The 22,965-nt window shown below is 48.5% G+C and overlaps 1 non-coding gene across 1 annotated transcript; it reads left to right on the top strand.

Annotated features, from left to right (window-relative positions):
• The first annotated feature begins 3,827 nt into the window (after window positions 1–3,827).
• On the top strand, window positions 3,828–3,934 carry LOC132236223 (U6 spliceosomal RNA). The gene has a single exon (XR_009453189.1). It is a non-coding gene; the product is annotated as a U6 spliceosomal RNA (small nuclear RNA).
• The last annotated feature ends 19,031 nt before the right edge of the window (window positions 3,935–22,965 follow it).

The following is a 22,965-nucleotide window of genomic DNA, read 5'->3' as shown; positions in this document are numbered from 1 at the left end:
TCCAAATTTTTTATAGTTGTTAGCAAACCATTGCAGCAGGGGCGTGCTCTCAGTGAGTTCATGTCCCAGTCCTGTCTCTTTCCTGTGAAATGGGATTTGTCCTTCTCTTGTTCTGGAGTTAGATCGAGAATTTTCTCCTCTTCCATGCCGTGGCAGTGAAGAACGTATCTCATTATATCCAGATTTTCATAGACTATTAGAATTTCTACAGCTCCCGTTTCTAAAGCCTCTAGTGTATCTTCAACTCCAAAATAGTATTTGCCCACATCCTGGCTGATTTCATCAAAGTATCACCCTATTAATTTCTTCTCTTGAATGAATTTCACATTGGAGAGGACTTCAGTAGATAACTCATTAGCTCAGTTGAATCCATTATCACCATCATAGGCTATATCAACTAATTTTATAACTTGAAAACAATTTTTAACATTTTAATCCAGATCAGCCTGTCTCACCACTACTGAGCAGGTCCACTTCACCACGCCACTCGGACATCACACCCCCTCAGAGCACCCTTTGCCCCAGTGCTATGCTCCTTCATCAACCTCTTGATTCACAGCTTGGCCCAGGCAATACTATACCCTGCGCTGTGGATACAAAACTTTCCCTAGTATAAAAGCCCGCCCCCAGACGAAGTGGGCGTATTGGCATTTACCATGAGCACCTGTCTCACCCTGTGTGTGAGGCAATCAATCCTCCACAGTACAAAAAGGATCCAGTGGCTCTTCAGATCCTGCACCGGTTCTGCCACCGGCTCTGGGGACTACACTACAGCCCCCACCCCTGACACAGGGCCAGCAGCCACTCAGGTCTCTTGCCTGGCCGTGTCTGTGTTGTATACACAGTGGCGTTGCAGCAGAGGGCCTTTCTTTCTGCCTGTGTCACCCTTCCTCTGGGCAAAGAAGCAGAGGGATCGTCCAGCCTGATGGCCAGCAGGGCGCGCTCAGGATGAGAAGCACTGTGCAGGCCGTGTGCAGGCCGTGTGCAGGCTGTGTGCAGGCCATGTGAAGGTCATGTGGAGGCCGTGTGGAGGCTGTGTGGAGGCTTGGAGATGGGGGGCGGGGGGGTTGGGCTCCCTCCCAGCTCTGCAGGCTTCTCCTCCTCTCCTCCTCCTCCTCCAGCACCCGAGGATTAGCCTTTAATCTGTTCCAGAGGTGAGGAAGAATGGGATGAGGTAATGGGCCTGTATCTTAGAGAAGGTTCTAGAAAGGCCCAGGGGCAGAAGGTACTGCTTTTGTCCTTACTCAGACAGTTCTGCGAAGAATGTTGGCGGGGGTTGGGAATGCTGGCAGCCTGTTCAGAGGGCGGCGGTGTTGGGGCAGGGAAGGGAATCAGCACAGCTGACTTGCCTCTGTCAAGAGCGTAGCCCTGGAAAGCCCACCCCAAAACTCCATGCGGCCCAGGCTGTGCAGAGCCATGCGGAAGAAAACAGCCTCGCTGTCCAAGGCATTAAAAAGCTCTTAACCTTTACATTTATACCTGAAAGAACATTAAAAAGCTCTGATTACTAACCCATAGAAAACTCCATCTCCATTCTCATCAAATTCACTCATCTCCTCACTTTACTGTCCAAATTGCTAGGAAAATGCAAAACCCCACACCCAGAACTTGTGGGGTTTTGTCTCTTTCTTCCTCCCTATTAATTAAAAAAAAAAATGTTTTAAAGAATAGTTTATTGATTTTTAGAGAGAGAGGATGGGAGAAAAGAGAAACATCTACATGAGAATGTAACATCAATTGGCTGCCTCCTATTTGTCCCCACTTAGGATCCAGCCCACAGTCCAGGCATGCACTCACTCGACTGGGAACCAAACCAGCGACCTCACGGTGCACCGGACAATGCCCAACCAACTGAGCCACACCAGCCAGGACTAATTAGAAAAGACATTTTAAGAAATTTTAAAAAGTTTTTAATAATAGATTCACAAGAAGTTAAAAAGATAGTAGTATTCAGAGGTTCCCATACACCCTTTTCCCAGTTTCCCAAAATGGTTCCATCTTACGCAATTTGTTCCTATTAAATTCGAACAGCTCATCTGATCCTTGTAAGGACTCTGTGAGATGACAATTATCACCGCCGTTTTACCGGAGAAGAAACTGAGTCTCAGAAAAGTTAAATACATTTCTCAGGACCCCCCTCGACTCAGGGCTTAGATTCACGTGTACGGACTCCTAAGTGTGTGCATGCTCACACGAATTCTCATTCTTCCCCCATCCCGGCCCCAATCCCTCCAGGAAAGAGGAACAGTCCTGAGGAGGCCCAGCCGCTGAAAGAATGCAGTTCTCCACATGCCTCCGGAGAGTGAGGGCCAACTAGACTTTGCTGAAAGTTGGAGGAGCCTCCACTACATAGCTCGGCTGTAGAGTCATCAAAATTATGCTTGTGACCCAGACAGCAGCCCCAGACAGTACTTTAGCTCCTCTCCGAAGGTGGAACAAGCGCTTTGCTCCCCTGATGGCTGCTCGCCGCCCCTCCCGTGACTTCTCCCAAGCTCCCCTCCTGCGTGGCGTTCCTCTGAAGCCAGGGTGATGCTCCTCTGCCCCCTGGAAGGAAAGCATCTCTTCTGTCTTAAAGGCTGTAGCCCGTCTTGTCTCACAGACATGAGGAAGAGCTGTAGGCCCGCTGAGTAAACAGGAAATCTTGGAGCCAGAAATCTGATTTCTTCTGTGGAACGTGACAGACAACCCAACCCAAACCAGCGTAAGCCAAGCAGGGGGTTGACGGGCTCCTGTAAGCAATTGTCCAGGAGTAGGGCTGCATGTCACATAGGAACGCGCTCTGCTGGGCGTCACAGAAACGTAACTCGAAAAGCTTTCATCTCACTTAGCAAAGCCATCTGCCACCGTGGGGGGATGGAGGGTGCGAGCAGTGGGGGCTGCTGCAGGCCTCCCCGTCAGCCTTCCCAGTGCTATCTGTCCCTCTGCTCTGCTTGTAGTCTCCTTCCTGCAGCCCAAGGAGGAGGAGGGATAAAAGACAGACGCCCCTCCTTTCACAAGCTTCCCCAGAAGCCCCAGGCACTGACTTCTGCCTACACGCCATTGGCCGTAACCTGCACGGCCAGGGAGCCTGGGAAGCCAGGAATGTTCAGCTGGACATAGAGCTCCTGAGCTGACTAGCCTGAGGGTCTGTTGATTACATGGAAGAAGAGGATACAAGTAGGTGCGTCTCCTCCAGGCAGGCTTAGGCTCAGGACCAGTCCCTGTCTCTGTCAGTCTCTTCCTCGCTGTCTCTGTCTCTCAGTATCTCTCCGTGTTGGCTCCAGGCTCACGCGGGCCTCCCTGTGTGACTCAGGGAGGCTGCTGGTGCGCTGGCTCTTACATTCCCTCCTAGCTAAGCCTGAGGAAAAGGCCAGGTTCTTTACTGCCTTCCTGCACTCCAGCTCATGCTCCTCTTGAAGGAGTTACTGTGGCCATGATGAAAGGGAGGGCGTAGACTCGTCTCTTGCACTTTTTCTAAGCTGGGCTAAAAGGGCAGGAGAGGGTATTACCCAAAAGGGAAAAGCAGGCACGGTTCCCAAAAGAGGGGGAGAGGAATGCTGGTGGCTCCAAATCAAACACAAACTGTATGCTGGTGGCCCCACCCAATCATAAACTAATATCTACTGCTGAGTCTTAGGCATCATCATTTTCGGAGTTATTTTCCCCATTAATTTTTAGAGAGAGTGGAAGGGAGGGAGGTAGGCACGGGGAGAGGAGAGAGAGAAACATCGATATGAGAGAGACACATGGATTGCTTGCCTCCTGCGCTCACCCCCGACTGGGGCTGGAGATCAAACTTGCAACCCAGATACACGCCCTTGATCAGGAATCAAACTGGAGACCCTTGGGTGCTCGCTTCAGCAGCACATATACTAAAATCGGAACGATACCGAGAAGATTAGCATGGCCCCTGCACAAGGATGACCTGCAAGTTCGTGAAGGGTTCAGAGTAGTTTTTAAGAACGCAAGGGGGCCTTGAGACCAAATCTTTGAGAACCCCTGGAAGGGTAGTGGATAGGCCACCCCATTCCACTTTGGTAGGTTTGGGAGTGGCCTACTCTGCTACCTCAGCTCTTTTTTAGATATTAAGTTTACTTGGAAATCTTGAATAAGGAGCAGTAGACCCACTTGTAAGTGTCAATAACAAATGTTAATACATTCGAGGACATCATTAGTTCAGCGTTTATGTCAGTCAGGTTCGGGTAAAACCAATGTTGAAGCTTGTTTTGCTCTCACATAAACAGCATGTGCAGGCAAGTCATCGAGGGCTGGGAGAGTGGCTGCAGGAGTGCCTAAGACCCGGCCTAGATCCCTTCTCTTCGGGTGCTCGGTCACACTCAGCATGGGGTTTGTACCTCATGGTTCCAAGTGGCTGCTCCAACTCCAAACACCCCAACTGCATTGTCAGCAAGGTCTTTCCCAGGAATTGTATTTACAACTACAGTCCTGTACCGCTTAGCTTAATGACGGGATACATTCTGGGAAATGCATTGATAGGCAGTATATTTTATCCTGAGATGAAGCACCATAGAGTGCACTTACACAAACCCAGATTGCGTAGCCTACCATGTGATTGTAGGAGCTACACTTTCATACCACTGGCGTGCAAGAGGCTTGTTTACTCCAGCATCTCCACAAGCATGTGAGCCCTAACAGTAGGTTTTTCCTTTTGTAAGGCATTAAGAAATGTCAAATGTAGAGAACTTTCATGAGTATTTGAGCTAAAACTGACAATTACCAGTGTGGACGAAAGGGGCCACATGCTAACCTGACAGGCTCAGCGGAGGCCTGCATGGCAGTCTTGCAGACCCAGAGACCTAAAGTAACCACAAAGCATGGTCTGAAATTAAACTTTAACTAAAAGCAGTTATGGTGGGTAGTCACCTCCTAGGCCGGTATCTTCACTGACAAGGTCAACATTTACCTTAACTGAGCCTATCTGTCTTTTTGCATCTATAATAACATACCCTTTGAAATGTCTAGGTAACTTGTAACTTCCCTTTTTCTGGACCCCTTGGGGCACAACCCACAAATTCCTTCATTATCATGTTAATTGTTCCTGCACCCACCTAAGTATGTGTCCATCATTTTACTTTTTATCCAACCCCAGGGGTTTCCCTGCTTTGCTTTCTCCTGCCTCTCTAGTCTATCACCAATGGATTTCATGTAACCCAGCTATGTCCCTTTCCTTTGATTGAAATGTATAAATACAGATGTAACCTGCCAATCTCCGGAGCATTATCTCAATTCGTTGAGGTTCTGCTTCCTGGCATATGTCGACCGTTTGGCTCAAATAAACTCACAAAAATTATTTACAGGTTTCAATGGTTTTTACGTTAACACCAGGAACCAAGATCTCAAAGGCTCCGAAAAACGGCAATTTTGCAGTTACTTCTTATGCATTGGAGGTTAAGGAGGAAAGGTAGGAATGATTACATGAAGGTGATAGTTAATAAGGTTATGTGCTCTCTTCAAGGTGGTTAAGCTTATTTCAAAGGGGTGTTAACCTTGATGCACAGAAAACAATGGACAGGGCGTGGCAAAGGCAAAGATAACCTTCATATACTAAAGCAGTTCTATGCTGGGGCGTGACCACCCACCATGACCTGCCCACCCACCATGACCTGCCCTGTTAGGAATGTATGATCAGATCACCCTGTAAGGTAACTTTCAGTAGAACTCCTTTTTCATCCACATGCAAATCCACTCCAGCAAACCATCCATTTCAAGAAGGCTTTCCTGAACTAGCAAATGGCCGGGTACTCCATCAAGAGCCACAGCCCCTTCCTCCACCTCAGACTCCTTTGTTGTAGAGATTTTGGTTGAGTTTGATAACGGACCATTTGGGCTACTTGTTTTTTCCTTTTTCTTTCTGAGCTTTAAATTCCCATTCTTATGTTTTAAATGCACCAATAAAGAGTGAGCCCACTATGGCCCTGGCTGGGTAGCTCAGTTGGTTAGACCATCATCCTGATACACAAAAGGTTGCGGGTTCGATGTCCAGTCTGGGCATATACAAGAAGCAACCCATGAATGCCTAAATATGTGAATAACTGGAACAACAAAGCACTGTTTCTCCCTTCCTCTCTCTCTCAAATAAATAAATACATTTAAAAAATTTTAAAGAAAAATAATAAAAGCCAGTATTAAACAGAAAGAGTGAGCACACTAAACCCTAGACCCCCACCCTCAACCCCAATAAACACAGAACCCCAGGACCGGTGCTCGCCCTCCCTCTCTGGCCGCCACCTCACTGTGTGCCTCTTGGCCAGCATAGTCTGCTCCAGGGCCTGTCGGTAATAAACTCTTTCTCCAAATTTTCCTGAGGGTTATAGCTGAAGGGCTTTTTGAAATCGTGATAAGAAGAACTGCAAGGGTCTGTCCAGCCGAACACTGGGTTAGAAGGAGAGATGTCTGTGGGAAGTACACTGGGGCCCAGGTGAGTGTCCCTGGGCACTTCTAGCTGACAGAGTTACAGGAAGGCCACCTGGCCCCGGTGGGTCTGCCTCGGGCCGGCCGGCAGTGTGTGGGTTCTTGACTTTGTGCAGGAAAAATGTCACAACTCGAGTCCAGGAGATTTTTAGAGGATGTTATGAAAGCTGGGGACAGTGAAACAAGGAAGGGCTGGGGAAATGAGCCTAGGCTGGGCTGCTCTGGCTCACTGAAAGTCAGAGTGAAGAGAACCTGGGGACAGGCTCAGGGGGGTTGCCCGGGATGAGCTGCCACTGCCCAGTGCTGCCCTGGCTGCAAGCCTCATGGGGTCCCTTAGAGTTTAGGAGACCCATGCCTGTGGGGAAGAAGAGGGGGGAGGCACAGGCATACTCCTGGGAGGGAGAGCATGTGCCAGACCTTCGTTTTGAGGGGTTTTAAAGGCTGGGCGTTTAGGGCAGGTCTTAAGGGAGGATTGCCAGGAGTCTTGGAGGTGAGCTGAAAATTTTCACCTTGGTCATGTGGGAGGTGGGGAATCGCCGACCTTGAGTTTTAAAGGATTTGGGTTGTTAGGGAGGTTCTAGGGTGTGCCTCTTTAAAAGCGAGGGTTAAACAATTTGTTCTGAGGATGAGACTAGGAGAACAAGGGCAGGTTGAAACAGGCAGGTAGGAGTGGCCCGGGGTTATCATCAGTGGAGAGATGGACTGGGGAGTCTTCTAGGGAATTTCGGAGAGTTTTCAAGGAAAAAAGTGGGTCAGATCTCTCTCAGCGTTTAGGCTGTTTTTTATGGTTATTAGTTTATTGAGTTCCAAGCACAGCTCCTTGGGCCTTTGAACCCGGAGAATGACTCAGGGCCGTAAGGTGAATGACCAGGGTCAAGGTTGTTTGCTGGGCCTGTGGGGAGGCTGGAGCAGATCATCAACTGGAGGTCACATTCCAGGAAGCCTGGGCAGGACAGGAAGTTGCTTTCTGAGTCTGACGAACTGGATTGAGTGGACAACAGGTAGTAAAATAGTTGCCGTTTTGTTGAGCCTTTTTTTTATGTGCCAGCCATTGTGTTAAGCTTTTATATATATTGGTTTCAGAGAGGAAGGGAGAGGAGGAGAGAGATAGAAGCATCAATGACGAGAGAGAATCATTAATCGCTGCCTCCTGCACACCCCACCCTGGGGATTGAGCCCAAAACCCAAGCGTGTGCCCTGACCAGGAATTGCCATCCGTGAACCTCCTGGTTCATAGGTCGACCCTCAACCACTCACCCACGCCAGCTGGGATCTGTTAAGCTTTTTATATGAATTATCTCCCTGAATCTTCTTAGCTGCTGCATGGGGATAAATACCAACATCCCCATTTTGCAGAGGAGAAAAATGAGTTAGAAAGGATAAAACAATTCTTTGGAGTGATTCCTATTTGATGAGCTGAGTTTAAAAGTATAATTGGATTTCTTTTCTTTTTTTTTTTTTGTAATCCTCACCCAAGGATATTTTTCCATTGATTCTTAGAGAGAGTGGAAGGGAAGGGAAGATAGGGGGAGAGAGAGAGAGAGAGAGAGAGAGAGAGAGAGAGAGAGAGAGAGAGAGAAATCATTGATTAGTTGCCTCCTGAACATCACCCAGGGCTGGGAACAGAACCCTCGACTTTTTGATGCACAGGCTGGCGCTCTAACCACTGAGAAGCACTGGCCAGAGCTGGATTTCTTTATGTCACATCTTCTCAAAGTAAATGGAAAGTCTGGTGTGTTTATGCTGGTACTTGATGTGAGACGAGGAAGGCTGTGGGCTGTGGTGTTTTGTCCCTCAGCGTCCATTGACCCTTTCTCCACTTACTAGTATGGTGCCCTAGTTTTCCGCTGGAGGACTCCTCCTCCCACTCTCAGCACCTGTGTGGGGTGGAAAGACTATAGGTCCTGCTCCAAGGATAAGAATGCCCCTCACTTTGGTCAATCAGAGCATCGCACCCCCAGTCACAGGAAGCCAACAGCTGTTCTGTCAGCTGCTCTGAAATGCAGTTGGTCTGAAGAGGAAGAGTCAGGACATTTGAGTAGGCAGGAGAACAATGCTTCAGATTCCTCCCAAATGTACTGCTGGGCCAGTGTCTGTTCTTCAGAATAGCTGACATTCTCCTGGACATGGCAGCTCCCCGCTAGACTCTACGCTAGCTCTGTGAAGGCAGGGACTGTGTCCACCTGCATCCCAGGGCCAAGCTAGTCCATAGTAGGTGCTTGATAAATGACCGTTGAATGACTGAATGAGTTGTTACACACATTGATCATTCACTGAATCACAGCTTGACATAATTTGAGGAGTCCTAGAGATGTTTAGTTCGATCTCTCCCATTTTAGAGGAAGAAACCAGAACAGGGGGCTTCCAGCGAGACCAGACTGAGAGAGAATTAGATTCCAGGCCCCCAGCCCCCGTCCTGGTCTCACTCTATGATACCAGAGCGTCTCAAGGTGGACGCTTGCCATGTTTTTTGTTCTGAAGATGATTTAGCATGAAATGACACTTAATCCACAGGGTAAGTAAATTATTTCCTGTTCCAGTCTTTTCTTTTCTTAATATTTTTATTGATTTTTAGAGAGAGAGGAAGGGAAAGGGAGGGAGAGAGAGAGAGAGAGAGAGAGAGAGAGAGAGAGAGAGAGAGAGAGAGATGGCTGTGAGAGTGGAATATCGATCGGCTGTGTCCTGACCAGGAATTGAACCGGCAACCTTTTGGTGCATAGGAGGACGCCCAACCAACTGAGCCACACGGGCTAGGGCTCCAGTCTTTTCAAGCTTTCTGACCGCACAGAGGAGAAAGTTTTAGTTTGGAGCTATTAAACTGCTACCACCTTTCTAGCACTTGCTAATCTTTCTGTTTTTTTAACAAAGGAGCTGACTTTGGCTCAGAGCCTTCACAAGTAACAGGATTCATTTAAGGTTTTATGGAAATTTTCAAGCATACTTCAAAACAAATAAAATAACATATTAACCCCCCAGTACCCATCACCCAGCTTTAACTACTATCAATATTTTATCAAGCTTGTTTTACATAGCCACTCCCATCACACACCCAATCTCCAGTCAAGGCCCATACAAGAAGCAACCAATGAATGCATGAATAAGTGGAACAACAAATCGATGTCTCTCTCTCTCTCTCTCTTTCTTCTCTCTCTCTCTCAAAATTCAATAAAAATAAATGTAGTAGTTCCAAAGTTAGAACCATAGAACAAGGTATAGTCACAGAAATAGCTTTTAGCAACAACCTTTCCCCTCTCACTAAGGTTTACCTTTCCATTGGTTCTCTTTGAAAATATAAGCAAATACATATACCTATTTTTAGTTCTCTCTCCTGCACTCTGAACATTGTTCTGCAACCTGGTTCTTGTTGCTTGTTTTTCACTTGCTATGTCCTGGAGATCACGTGATAGCATCACATAGACATTCTTCCTGCTCCTTAGTAGCATACTTTGATTGGCACTGTGTCAATTCCTTTCTATTTGTGACAAGTATATCGGTCAAGGTCCTGGCAGGAAACAGATTGCATTTTCAAAATGGCCAACCTGAGAATTCAATCAAGGGGCTGTTTATGCAGACGTGGCCCCATGTGGGGAAGCCAGAGGAAGAGTGCCGTCCTGGGGGGGGCGGGGGATGGGGGGGATGAGGGGGGCGCGGCGGCACTGCAAGGGGCCTGAGGGGCACGGAAGCTGTGAGCTGTGGTACTAGAACCAGAGAGGGGCCTGGGGAGCAAATACTCCAACCTCGCTCTTCTTCCCCCTCTTCCCAATCTCCTACTGATGCGCCCACTGCCAATCCCAATGAGAGGCCACGGGGTCTCCTGGACACAGGGTAAAGGTCAGCCCTGGTGCTCAGAGCAGATGGGGAGGGTGGAGAGTGGATCCCAGGGGCCAATAAGACGCACTGGCATGGCAAGGGATGTTCTTTTTCATGTACTAGTGACCTATGTTTTCCTTTAAATGAAATGTACTTACGTTTTAGCCCAGCCCTTATGGCTCCATGGATTGAGTGTTGTCCCAGGCACCAACAGGTCACCAGCCTGGGTGGTGGGCTGGTCCCCAGTAGGGGCATGCGGGAGGCAGGCCATCCATCTCATCTATGTTTCTATCTCTCCCTCTCCCTCTTTCTAAAAAATCAAGAAAAACATATTCTAAAAACTGTATTTATGTCTTAAAAAATAAGTTTACATAGTACTAGGGATATGAGGATATGACGAAACGGAGAGGGTGGTGTGAGATGAGTGAGGCCTGGAGGCCCCTGAGCAGGACCACACTGCCGCCTTGTCTTTAGGTAATGGGCTCTCCCGCCGGCCCCTCTGGACCCGTGAGGGTTGCTAAGAACCATTAGGCAAATGGTTTAATTGGAAAGAGCAGGAGAGGCCCTGGCAAGTCGCTGTGGGACGGGGTTGGAGAGCCCCTGAAATGGAACCATCTCTCCTGGGGTGGCACCTCTCCCCACCCAGACCACTGCCTTGGCCTCCCTCCCGGGGAGCACAGGGCCCTCTTTCTTAGCCCTTGGCCAGCTGAGCAGCTGAGGGAAGCTGGACACTGCCTGTCCTTGGGCTGCAAGTCTGGGTTGGAAACTAGAGAAGGACCTTAAGGGGTGGAAGGATCCCAGGCCTGTATTCCATCCAAGACCCACCTGGCCCCGGCTCACAGCCAGTCATTCCTAAGGGCGAGGTTATGACCTCCAGATGCTCCCCTTTCTCTCCGAGGACCCGGGGCCTGGGGAGGCAGGAAGCTGTGCGACTGGGAGGTGAGTGGAATAAAGGAGACAGTTTTAACAGGAGGCATCCCTCTGCCTTTCCTTGCCTCCATCTCTCGAGCTAATGGCTCACTGAGCTGAGTGACTGAGCCTCTCCTCTGGGCTGGGCCCTGTGCAAACACTAGTGCCGGGAGCCGGTCCATCCTTGTGCTTGACACAGTCGCTGCAGGGAAGAAACATCTGCACAGCATATGTTTCAAGGGACCTGGCGTATATGGCATACTGTTCTTAATATGTTTGCTCCCCTTCTTGGCGCTATGTGTTTTAACCAAGGTCTCCTCTCTGAGAAAGGTTGTTTCCCCAGGTAGGGATTTTTCCCTGAAGTTAGGAAGGGAATAAAACCCCTTAACTAAGTGCCAGGCGGGTAATTAATCACTTTAACTACAAACAATCATGCTTAGGCTACACAATCTTTACTCCCTGGAATGGAAAAAAGAAACGCCCTAACCTTTGGAATAGAAATTGATAGGATTAAAATCAACTGGTATAAATACAGATGTAACAAGACAATAAAACACAGAACCTGGCTAGACTGCTGATCAACTGAACGCTGTCTCCGTGTCATTCCTTTTTCGCCGACTCCGTCCACACCTTTGGGAACCCCTGGACCTGCTGGGGTTGGACCCCAACACACTAGAGCAGGGGTGGGCAACCTTTTTGTGAGTGCGTGCCCAAAACAGCAAAATCTCTGACTCAGAATTCTTCTGTGTGCCAACCCTAATTTTTTGAGAACATGTTACGCCTGCTTGATATCTCTTAAGGTGTACGTATGTGAAGAACCTTGAAGAAATAATAAAATTCATTCGAGCGACAAAAACACAATATATGATGATGAAAAATACATTTATTTTTTAATGTATACATGTACACTGATAGTCCGACAGAAAACTTTATGACTCTGTTTGATGTTATCAGTGGGACTTTTGCTGCTGCATCACCAATGACAGAGATTTTACATCAGGTTTATATTTTCATGACATTCAGAGATATGCACGAGCTACTACTTTCATCCGTCAGGCTACTCCTATTACGAGACTTAACAAAATTCATCACTGAGAACAAAGATTCATAAGCGTATGTGGATGAAACCAAAACACTGGTCGGATCTAGGAAGGCAGGGAGAGTTAAGGCAGAGGCATAGAAATTGCTCTTCCCCTCTCTCATCAATCCATGTCTATGGTCTTTAAGATAACTTGTTATGTAAAATTATTTATTTATCTAAGATGCACCTAAACTGAATTTATCTGAAAAATAAAAAAGTCGATATTAAGAAAAAAATTGTAAATGGAAGATTATAAGAGAGGGTTTCGCGTGCCACCAAAGTTACTGGTGTGCCATGTTTGGCACGTGTGCCAGGGGTTGCCCACCCCTGCACTAGGGACACAAGGGAAACAGGTACCACTTCTCCCTGCATGACACTCCCAGTGCAGTGAAGACAGATGAGAAAACAGTGTGGGGCCTCCAGGGCAGGTACCTAACCCAGAGCTGGAGTCAGAGAAGCTTTCCAAAGGAAGTGATGTCTCAGCTGAGAACGGAAGGACGGAAGGACGGTAGGAGAGAGCAGTTTAAGTCCCCAGGGGAACTGCTTTCAGGCAGGGAAAACAAAGGTAGCAGGAGCATCCCCGACTGGCATGGCTCAGTGGTTGAGCATCGACCTATGAACCAAGAGGTCACGGTTCAATTCCCGGTCGGGACACATGTCAGGGCTGTAGGCTCAATCTCCAGTGTGGGGTGTGCAGGAGGCAGCCAATCAATGATTCTCTCTCATCGTTGATTTTCTATCTCTCTCTCTCTCTCTCTCTCTCTCTCTCTCTCTCTCTCTCTCTCTCTCTAGATTTGACTGGGTCTCAGTCCCTCTGCCTTCATCTCTTTCTGTTTCTCTGTGTCTCTTTCTTCTGCCTCTCTCTCAATGTCTCTATCTCTTTCCCTTTCTCTCTCTGTCTCTGCCTCTCACCCACTTCCTCTATCTTATCCCTCTCTCATTCTATTTCTGCCTCTTGTCAAAATACAGTTCTTTAGAAGTTAAAATCACCCTGGCCGGGTAGCTCAGTTGGTTAGAGCATCACCCCGATATACCAAGGTTGCAGGTTCAATCCCTAGTCAGGGCACATACAAGAATTACCAATGAATGCATAAGTAAGTGGAACAACAAATCAATGTTTTTCACATTCTCCCTTCCTCTCTCTCTCAAATCAATTGAGAAAATATTTAAAGTTAAAATCACAGCTCTCATACAAATAAAACATGAGTGCATGTCAGTCAGTGATTTCTTTACGCCATGAGGAATTGAGCAGAATGGTAAAACTGATTCAGAGAAGTCAAAGAGAGATCCTATATAGTAGGGTGTCCCCCCAAATATATATACACACCTTGAATAATTATAAAGACAGTGTTTATTAAAATACATTTCATTTTCAAAATTAAGCTATGAGCTGTTAGAGTGTGTATACATTTTTGGGGCACGCTGTAAAGGGTCTGAAAGAATGCTGGGGAAAGACTGCAAGATCAAATGCAAACCTGGTTAATGTCCTACACGGCATTACAACTAACCTCTGGGGTTCTTCTTCAGCTGGACAGAAACCTATGAGTTAATGTGTGCTAGTAACTGTAGCTTCAGTTCCCTAATCAACAGTAAGCAGAAGCCAAACAAGAATAAGAATGCATCCCTAGAGAAGAAGCTGGCCTGTAGGCCAGGCTCCAGGCTGAGGTCGGAGGACACGCAGGCAACTTTTGTCCGATTGCTAAGATCTGGGAACGTTCTCTCCACATCTGATTCTGTGTGTCTGTCTCTTCCTTTCGGTATCTCCTCACCTGTCTCTCTCTTGACCATGCCAGGCTCTGTCAGTGTCTCTGTCGTGATCTGACAAATGCACTTTAGTACCTTTTTCTGGGAGTCAACCGTGAGCCCGGACCTGGGCTCGGAGCTATGGGAAAAAGACAGCCTGATCCGACATGCCCTTGCCACTCTGTCTGCATTTCTTTCCAGGGCTGGAAGGAACTCAGATGGAAATTCTGAGCCCTTGGAGGAGAGGAGCTGAGGCTGAGGGACGTGGCAGGGCGAGGGAGGGCCAGCAGCTGCCGTGGGCCGCCCTGAGCTCCCGGCTTCAGCTGGCTGGGGCGGAGGTGACTTCACACCACAAGAATGTCTGAATCAGGAGTGTAACTCAACTTAGAATGGGGCTGGGAAGCGGGCAGCCTAGTGGGGGAGGGGAGAATTGGAGATCTGTGTTAGGACCAGGGATCAAGATGGGTGGCTGACTATGATCTATTGTGGCTCTTGGGTATCCCTCTCTGTTCTTGGATTTCAGGAAAGAAAGTTTTCTTTTCCTATGTTGCAAGGGAAAGGGCAGAGCCCGGCGGGATAGCAGGACAGGCTCAAGACTCGTAAGACTCCGCTGGCAAACCTGAGGATCGGAGTGGGGAATCCGAGGGAGGGAGAGAAGCAGGAGACAGAGAGGAAGAAAGAGGAAACCTTGGATTTGAAGGCTTTAAGTTAAATGACTTAGTGGTTTGCAAGTGGTTTGTTATTAGCGGCAGAACCCTTTGTTTACACGAGAGAGACCACTATTATTAAAATAGCCAAGCAGCTGCCTCTGAGGGCCCAAGGGGCACCCTGAGCCCTCTCATCTCGGTCCTTGGGAATTATGACCTAACCCAACACCCTCATCTTACAAATGAGCAAACAGAGGCCCAGAGAGGGGACGCAATTTGCCCAAGTCCTTTATGGGGTGGGTGTGGAGCCCCGGTCTCGTCCAGTGTTCTTTTCAAAAGGATGGGGAGGACAGAAAGAACAGGTTCCAAGCAAAAAGGATGGAGAGAAGAGAAATGAGAAGATGGAGGAAGAGAGGAAAAATCAGGAGAGAGAAGGAAGCAAGGGACTGTGTCTCAAGGGGCTGTGTGTCTTCCAAGTTTTCTAAACTGGGAGGTTGGACATTAGCCTTTCTTTCAGAAGAATACAGAAGAGAGAGGGTCAGTGCCTTTAAAGAAAGATGACTCCAACCCCTATCAGTAAAGGTACCAAACTGGTGGCTCGAGGAGAGATTTCCCCAGCAGGTGGGTTTTGTGTAGAGAAGGGACCCAAGCCTCAGGTGGGCACGCCCTCCCCCGCTTGGCACAGGCCCCATGAGTCCTGGTGTATCGCCTTCTATCACCTGCCTGCCCCTGAGGACGCTGAGTTTGCCTCCCTGGGAGCCCTGGCCTCTCCTCCAGGGATGTACCAGGCTGGTGGTGCAGCCCCTTCCTTTGGCCTGGGGAGGAAGCAGGGACTGCTGGCTGCTGGCCAGGCTGAGCAGACTGCACGCTCCCAGGGAGTGGGCCTCACATCCTCCGGGACTCCCGCTTGGTTCCTTCCCCTTTCCCATGGTGCCCGAGACGGTTTTCAAGTCTGTGATACTCCGTGTCCTTGAACAGATCGCCCTCCCTCTCCAGGGTCATTTTGTTTCACTAGTAAAGCCAGTGGCCTGAACATAACTTTGTGCATTTCAAAAAAAAACAGTCATTTTTTAAAGTAGTAAAACCATTGTAATAAACAAAATCTTGCCCGGCAGGTGTGGATCAGGGGTTGAGCATCAACCTATGAACCAGGAGGTCACAGTTTGATTTCCGGTCCGGTCACATGCCTGGGTTGTGGGTTTGGTCCCCAGTAGGGGGCTTGTCGTAGGCGGTCAATCAATGATTCTCTCTCATCATTGATGTTTCTATCTATCTCTCCTTCTCCCTTCCTTTCTGAAATCAATACAAATATATTTTAAAAAACATTTTTTAAAAAAGAAATGAAATCTTTAGCAAAGCCCAACATGTCAGACAGATAAATGTAGTTTTGCTCTGGTTGAAGGAGGGGTGGACTGGGGGCCTGGAGACGGCCCTCCTGGCCTTCCTGCTGCCCCCTCAGGGCTCCTGCAAGGAACTCCTAGAACTCAAGAGGGCTGCCTGCAAACCACTGACATGAAGAATCTCAAAGATTCATTACAAGAAGCTCCTGTCTTCATTCTCTTATCATTAATGTTTCTCTCTCTCTCTCTTTCTCCCTTCCTCTCTGAAATAAACAATATCCTATGTAATAAAAGCCTAATAAGCTAAGTGTCCGACCGTTCAACTGTTTGACCAGTCACTATGGCACACACTGACCACCAGGGGGCAGACGCTCTACCAGTAGGTTAGTCTGCTGCTGGGGTCCAGCCAATTGGGACTGGGCGAGAAGTCCTGGACACACCCTGGAGCCCTCCCTGGCCCGATCGTACACCGGTGGGGTCCCTCAGCCTGGCCTGTGTCCTCTCACAATCCAGGACCTCTCAGGGGATGTCGGAGAGCCTATTTTGGCCCTATCCCCACAGGCCAGGCTGAGGGACCCCACTGGTGCACGAATCCATGCACCGGGTCTCTAGTATATATATAAAAAGAAGAGGGCATTGAGGCCTGGCTTGTCTAGGAAATGGTGCAGAAAAAGACTTGGGTTGGAGAAGGAGGTAGGGGATCAGCTGCTTAATCCAGGTCTCCCTTCTCATTCCCCACCTACCCCAGCCTGGGGACCTGGAGGAGACCAATGGACTGTCCAGGCTGCCTCCCAGATCGGCTAAGTCAGCGCCAGCTGCCACGTCGCTGGACTGGCAGGCTGTCGTGATTTCTGGTTCCACAGCTGCTAAAACTGAAGAGAGGTTTGGCTTGTGGGCCACGTCAGGGGACAAGTAAGAGCTGCCACATCGTAGGGGTGGGTCATTAGGCTTTCCCCTCCTTCAGAAAAGATATCCGGGCGTGTGGGGTTTCAGAAGAAAATTGGTGCCTGCGTGTGAGTGTTCCCTGGACCAGGACCAGCAGCTGCAGTATTACAGAGCCAGGATGAGAGGAGACAGAACCAATCCATTGCTGAGCTCCTCCAACCCTGCCCAGGGCTGCGAGAGACAGCTCAGGCCAGGCCGGAGAGAGCGCTGCACTCTCAGTCAGAGATATAGAACCCCAGAGAAAGGCAAAAGGCTATGAAGCCTGCAATATAAACCTTTAACACTTAGGAGTGTGTTTCCACACCAACAGCAGAAGGTGTTTTCTCAGAGCAATAGGCCAAAGAATTCATTATCTTGAGTCAAATCTCAGCTCTGCCATTAACGTCCCAGGTGACCTAGGACAAGTCACTTCACCTTCCTAGAGAAGGGTGTTGGATCAAATAAACATTTCCCAAAGAGTTTTTCACAGAATGCAGGTTATATAGGATGAATGCAGAAGCTCATAAAATGGAGGGTCGGTAACAGTTAATTGGGGTTAATCAAGTCTCTTTTCTACAGAACTTTTCCGAGCCTTTAATGTTTTAATATCCCTCAGGAATGTATATCCGTGAGGAAGGTGATGAACGCCACATTAACCGGACTCACTTGAACCTAGGGTCCCCCCTTTTTTCTGAGGACTCATATTTGTGGAATACGCTTTGAGAAAGATCCAATGATTTAATGATCTAATGATAAGATAGCTAACATTGATAGATTATGTCACAATATGCAACAGTAAGCCAAATGCATTATACATATGATCTCATCTAATCCTCTCAAGAACCTAAAGCAGAAAGTTACACTTGATACTTGAGGAAACTTAGGCTGGAGGTTCAATGAGATGCCCCGAGTTTTCCAGAATTAAATAACTTGCTGCAGGACCCATTCCCAGAAATCAGATTCCAAAGCTGAGCCTTTGAACTTTGGTCTTGTGTTTACTGATTCTCTCAAACGCATGCTCACTTGAATTTTACACTGACTTTATACCCAAGAGGGTCAAGTATAATAATCATGCTCATTTTATAGGTAAGGAAGCAGAAGGAAGGGAGAGGTGAGCTGCTAACAACAGACTATAGGCAGGGCCTATGGGCACAGACCCTACTGAGGGCAGAACTGAACTCAGAATTCAAATCAAAGCATCGCTTGGGGTAGGTTTGCGTCAACACGAGAAAGAACGACGAACACATTATAAACCAGTCGCCACCTCAGTGACGAAGGGGGCTCTGTGAGAAGATGCCTTGGCAACTCTCACTGGAACCTGGATGGAGGCAGCAAATGCAGTGGGAAGAGTCTTGGACCAAATGTTGAGTTTGGACTTTCCATTTCCGATCCACGTGGGCCAGCTGGGTGACCTTGGGCAAGTTCCCCAGGGACACTGTCGACTCAAGCCCAAAATGTACTCGGTGAATCCTGACTTTTCTACCTGATGGACTAACGGTGCCACTCAATAAGATTATGGGTCTAAAGGTCCTTTGTGAACTGTAACAAGTGGAGGGCATAATCTGAAGCCACTCAATGGGAGAACTGTGAGTGGGAGGGAACTGCAGTGAAATTTCATCCTCCTCTCTGGCCTTGGCCTGGTCAGTGGCCACTCTGCCCAGGGGACCAACGGCCAGAAGACAATGAGGTCTTTGTGCCCTTCAGCCAATGGGAGGGTCCCCCTGGGGAAAGATACAGTAATAAGACAACGGGCTGAGCCAGTCTCTATACCCCAGCCTTCTTAGCTTGGCAGCCTTGACTTTGAGCCAGACATACAAAGGGTACATTTCAGAGTTTTGATACATCATCGTCAGCCTAAAGGGAGCAGCCAGTCCAGTTCCTGCCTCCACAGGCTAGGGGCAGCTAGAGCTGGACCTGGGAGACCAGGGCTCCAGGCCTAGCTGTCCACACTGTGACCTTGGCTCTAAGATCCTCAGTTTTCCCAGCCGTACAAAGAAGGTGTATAACTGGGTAGGGCCCAAGGGCCCTATCAGCTCTAAGCTTTGAGAGGATAGGAATTCAGCCTGGATTGAAGGATGGGTAGGGTTGGGGCAGATGGGGAAGAGGGCAGCCTTATCAAGAGTGGCAGAAGCAGAGGTATGCACAGGGAAGTAATAGAGCGCACGTGTGTGTGTGTGTGTGTGTGTGTGTGTGTGTGTCTGTGTGTGTAGAGTTGAGCTACTCGTGTGGATTCCTGGCTTCACCAATATGGGACTTTGAGCAAGTTATTTAGTTCTCTGAACCTCTGTATTCTCTTTAAAATGGGAATGGGACTCAGCAGGTGTGACTCAGTGGTTAAGCATCGACCTATGAACCAGAAGGTTATGGTTCCATTCCTGGTCAGGGCACGTGCCTGGGTTGCGGGCTTGATCCTCAGTGTGGAGCATACAGGAAGAAGCTGATCAATGATTCTCTCTCATCCTTGATGTTCTCTCTCTCTCTCTCTCTCTCTCTCTCTCTCTCTCTCTCTCTCTCTCTCTTCCTCTGTGAAATCAATAAAAATATATTTAAAAAAAATAATAAAATGGGCCCTAACCCATTTTGGCTCAGTGGATAGAGTGTTGGCCTGCAGACTCAAGGGTCCCAGGTTCGATTCCAGCCAAGGGTATGTACCTTCGTTGCGGGCACATACCCAGTAGGAGGAGTGCAGAAGGCAGCTGATCGATGTTGCTCTCTCATCGATGTTTCTAACTCTCTATCCCTCTCCCTTCCTCTCTGTAAAAAATCAATAAAATATATATATTTTTAAAAATAATAATAATAAGATGGGAATGGGCCTGGCTGGCATGACTCAGTGATTGAGCATCGACCTATGAACCAGGAGGTCACAGTTTGATTCCCATTTAGGGTATATGCCAGGGTTGTGGGCTCGATCCCCAGTGTGAGACATTCAGGAGGCAGCCGATCAATGATTCTCTCTCATCATTGATGTTTCTGTCGCTCTCTCTCCCTTCCTCTCTGAAATCAATAAAAATATTAACAAATTTTTTTAATGGGAATGGGAATTGTACCTACCTATGGTAGACCCAAAAAAGCGCCCGCCCCCCCCCCCCACAAGATGTCTGCATCCTAAACCCTCATAACCACAAATATATTACCTTAGATGGCAAAGAGAACTTTTCAGATTAAGTTAAGGAATCTTTTTATTTATTTATTTTTAATCCTCACCCAAGGATATTTGTCCATTGATTTTTAGAGAGTGGAAGGGAGGGGGAGAGACACAGAGAGAGAAACATCAATGTGAGACAGACACATCAATTGGTTGCCTCCCATGGGATTGAGCTTGCAAGCGAGGTACATGCCCTTGACCGGAATCAAACCTGGAACCCTTCAGTCTGCAGTGAGATGCTCTATCCACTGAGCCAAACTGGCTGGGGCAACTTAAGGATTTTGAGATGGGAAGATTCCCCCAGATTATCCAGATGGGTCCCTATACAAGAGTATAAGAGGGAGGCAAGAGGGTAAAGTGGACAAGGAAATGTGATGATGGAAGCAGAGGCTGGAGTGACGTGCTTAGAAGATGGAGGAAGAGGCCGTGAACCAAGGAATACAGGTGGCCTCGGGAAGCTAGAAGAGGCCAGGAGACTGATTCTCCCCTCAAGCCTCCTGGAGGAGCATAGCCTGCCAACACCTTCATGTGCGGACGTCTGACCTCCAGAACTAAAGGGATAAATGTCCACTTTCAGTCACCAAGTTTGTGGTAATTTATTATAGCAATAACGGGAAGCTAACATACTACCTACGTTTACATAGTAAGTGAAGATTAATTAAGATAATAAGTATACTGTGTTTTACCAAGTGTCTGCTCAATAACATTGGATATTATTTCTCTTCCCAGCTTAGTCATAATCGTTTCCACAGGCCATCAAGTTCCCACATGCAAAATGTGTTGTTGTTTTTACCTGTGAGGCCCACTCAGGATTTATGGCCTGGAGAGCTGCACCAATGAGCTCATGACAGTTTCTAATGTATGGCCTTAGGGGATGGTTCCTGGCACTGCTTTTATTTATTTGACTTTCTGCCTGGTTGCGTTCCTTTTTGCCAGAAGCCAAATCAACAGCCTCGCTGGTCTCTTTCCAGAGTTCAGATGTCTTGCTCCCTGTCCAGGTAGTCCTGCTCTCACAGGGAAACTGGTAGCCCACCTGGCCCCAGTCCAGCTCCCAGAGAGGGTCCATCAGGGGGTCCAGGTGACAGACTCGAGTCACCCAGCAGAAAGACAAGCAGGTTCCCAGTGGGGTTGAGAATCTGCCTCGTAGCCAGGAGTGAGGAGACCTGGTGTTATGCCCTGGGTGATTGGGGCCTCAGTTTCCCCATATCTACAATGGAGGTTCTAAGCCCCACCCTGGCTCCCTCACAGACTGCTCTGTCCTTCACTGAGACAGTAGACAAGGAAGCACTTTGGAATGGCCAAAGGGTGTAAAAATGGTAGGACTAAAGAGGAAGGAGAAAAGGAAGAGGAGAGGCAGGAGTCGCCATGTACCTTCCTGGGTTAAAGTCACCCATGCTTCAGAGGCTCCCCTTCCCCCAGGGGTGCTCTGACCCCGAGATATAAACCTACCCCGTTTTCCTCTGAGGGATCCCGGCCCAGGTGTCCCCACAGGGGCCTGGAAGTGGTCCCCAGATGGGATCACTGTCCCGGAGCTTTAGCTTAGCCCCAACCAGCTTTCCAATTCCTGAGCCAAAGGCCACCTTGGCACTCCAGCCACACATTAGACATAGTTCTGTCGGCTCATTTTCATCAGAATCATTATCTTAGTTTATGAAGAAAACACAAAGTTTCAGTTAATTTTAGTCCCCGCGATGCCTGGAAGCTATAGCAACCAATCCTATAAAAATATACATCTGTTCAGATGGCAAAACAGATCTCTGAGGAATCTGCCAGCACCCTGTATGGGCAGCCGAGCAGGGCATCATTAGCTCTGGCTTTGGGCCAGGGAGGGGCCTTGGTGGTCACCCAGAGCAGATCCTTCCTGGGATTTCTGACTAGTCTCTTTGAGGACCTGGAAAAAGCCAGGGACCTTCTCTGCCGAAAAACGCACAGATGCCCAAAATTTCCATCCAATTTTTGTAGGTTTGAGGATCTCTGAAGACCAGCGTTCAGCACGATTCCAGGCTGGAGCCCTATCAGAAGACAGTGCCCTCATTGATTCGAGCCAACCTTGTGTCGGCCACTGTTCTGGACACCGGAGCACTGCCGTGAGCAAGGCACGTGAAGCCCCTGCTCTCATGGAGCTTCCGTCGCGCGGGCGGGGAGCGTTCCTCACTGTGACAAGTTCCAGGAAGCAGATAAAACAGCGTCAGGTGATGCACTGTGCCAGTGAGAGAGGGAAGGAGGCTGATTTAAGTTGGGTGGTCAGGAAGGCCCTCTCTTAGATGACATCAGGACAGAGGCCGGAAAGATGAGGAAACTGGGGGCACAGGAAAGGCAGATGGAAGAATGCTCTTGCTAGAGGTGAGAGCAAGTGCAAAGATCCTGGGGTGGGAGTAACGTTGGGGCTGCTGAGGAACTAAAAGGAAGCTAGTGGGACTGAAGTAGAGTGAGCAAGGAGGGCAGTGAGGAGGCGAGGAGACTCTTATGAGAACGTTCTCCGCCTTCTCCCTTTGTATGTTATTCAAACCCAGTCCATGCTTCAAGATCCACCTCTTCCAGGAAGCCTTCTCTGCCCCTCCTCCCTGGCAGCCCTGCCATGAGCCCCCATGGATCCGCCTCAGAGTCTGTCCCACTCATGTATCCATGGGGCATGTCCTCTCAGCAAGACCCAAAGCTCCTGGAGGACAAGGACCAGGTAGTCATTCTGGTTCCCCCACCCAGGACCGAAAGCACTGAGAAGTCCATGGAGCACCAGTCTGAGTCACGCTGAATGTGGAACCAGCCTGCCAGGTGGCCTTGGGCAAGTGACCTACCCTCTTTGAGCCTCTGTTTCCTTATTAGTAAAACGGGCATCATAACAATATCCAGGTCAAAGAGTTGCTCTGAAGATTATTCAGGCCTCAGAGAACCTTGGCTACTGTTACTTCTCTGGTTATTTTCAATACCATCGATCACCTTATCTGTTCTATA

This window comes from Myotis daubentonii, chromosome 5 (assembly GCF_963259705.1).
Source record: "Myotis daubentonii chromosome 5, mMyoDau2.1, whole genome shotgun sequence".
Lineage (NCBI taxonomy): Eukaryota > Metazoa > Chordata > Mammalia > Chiroptera > Vespertilionidae > Myotis > Myotis daubentonii.
Note: the sequence above shows the minus strand (reverse complement) of the source record. Positions and strands in the feature narration are given on the sequence as shown.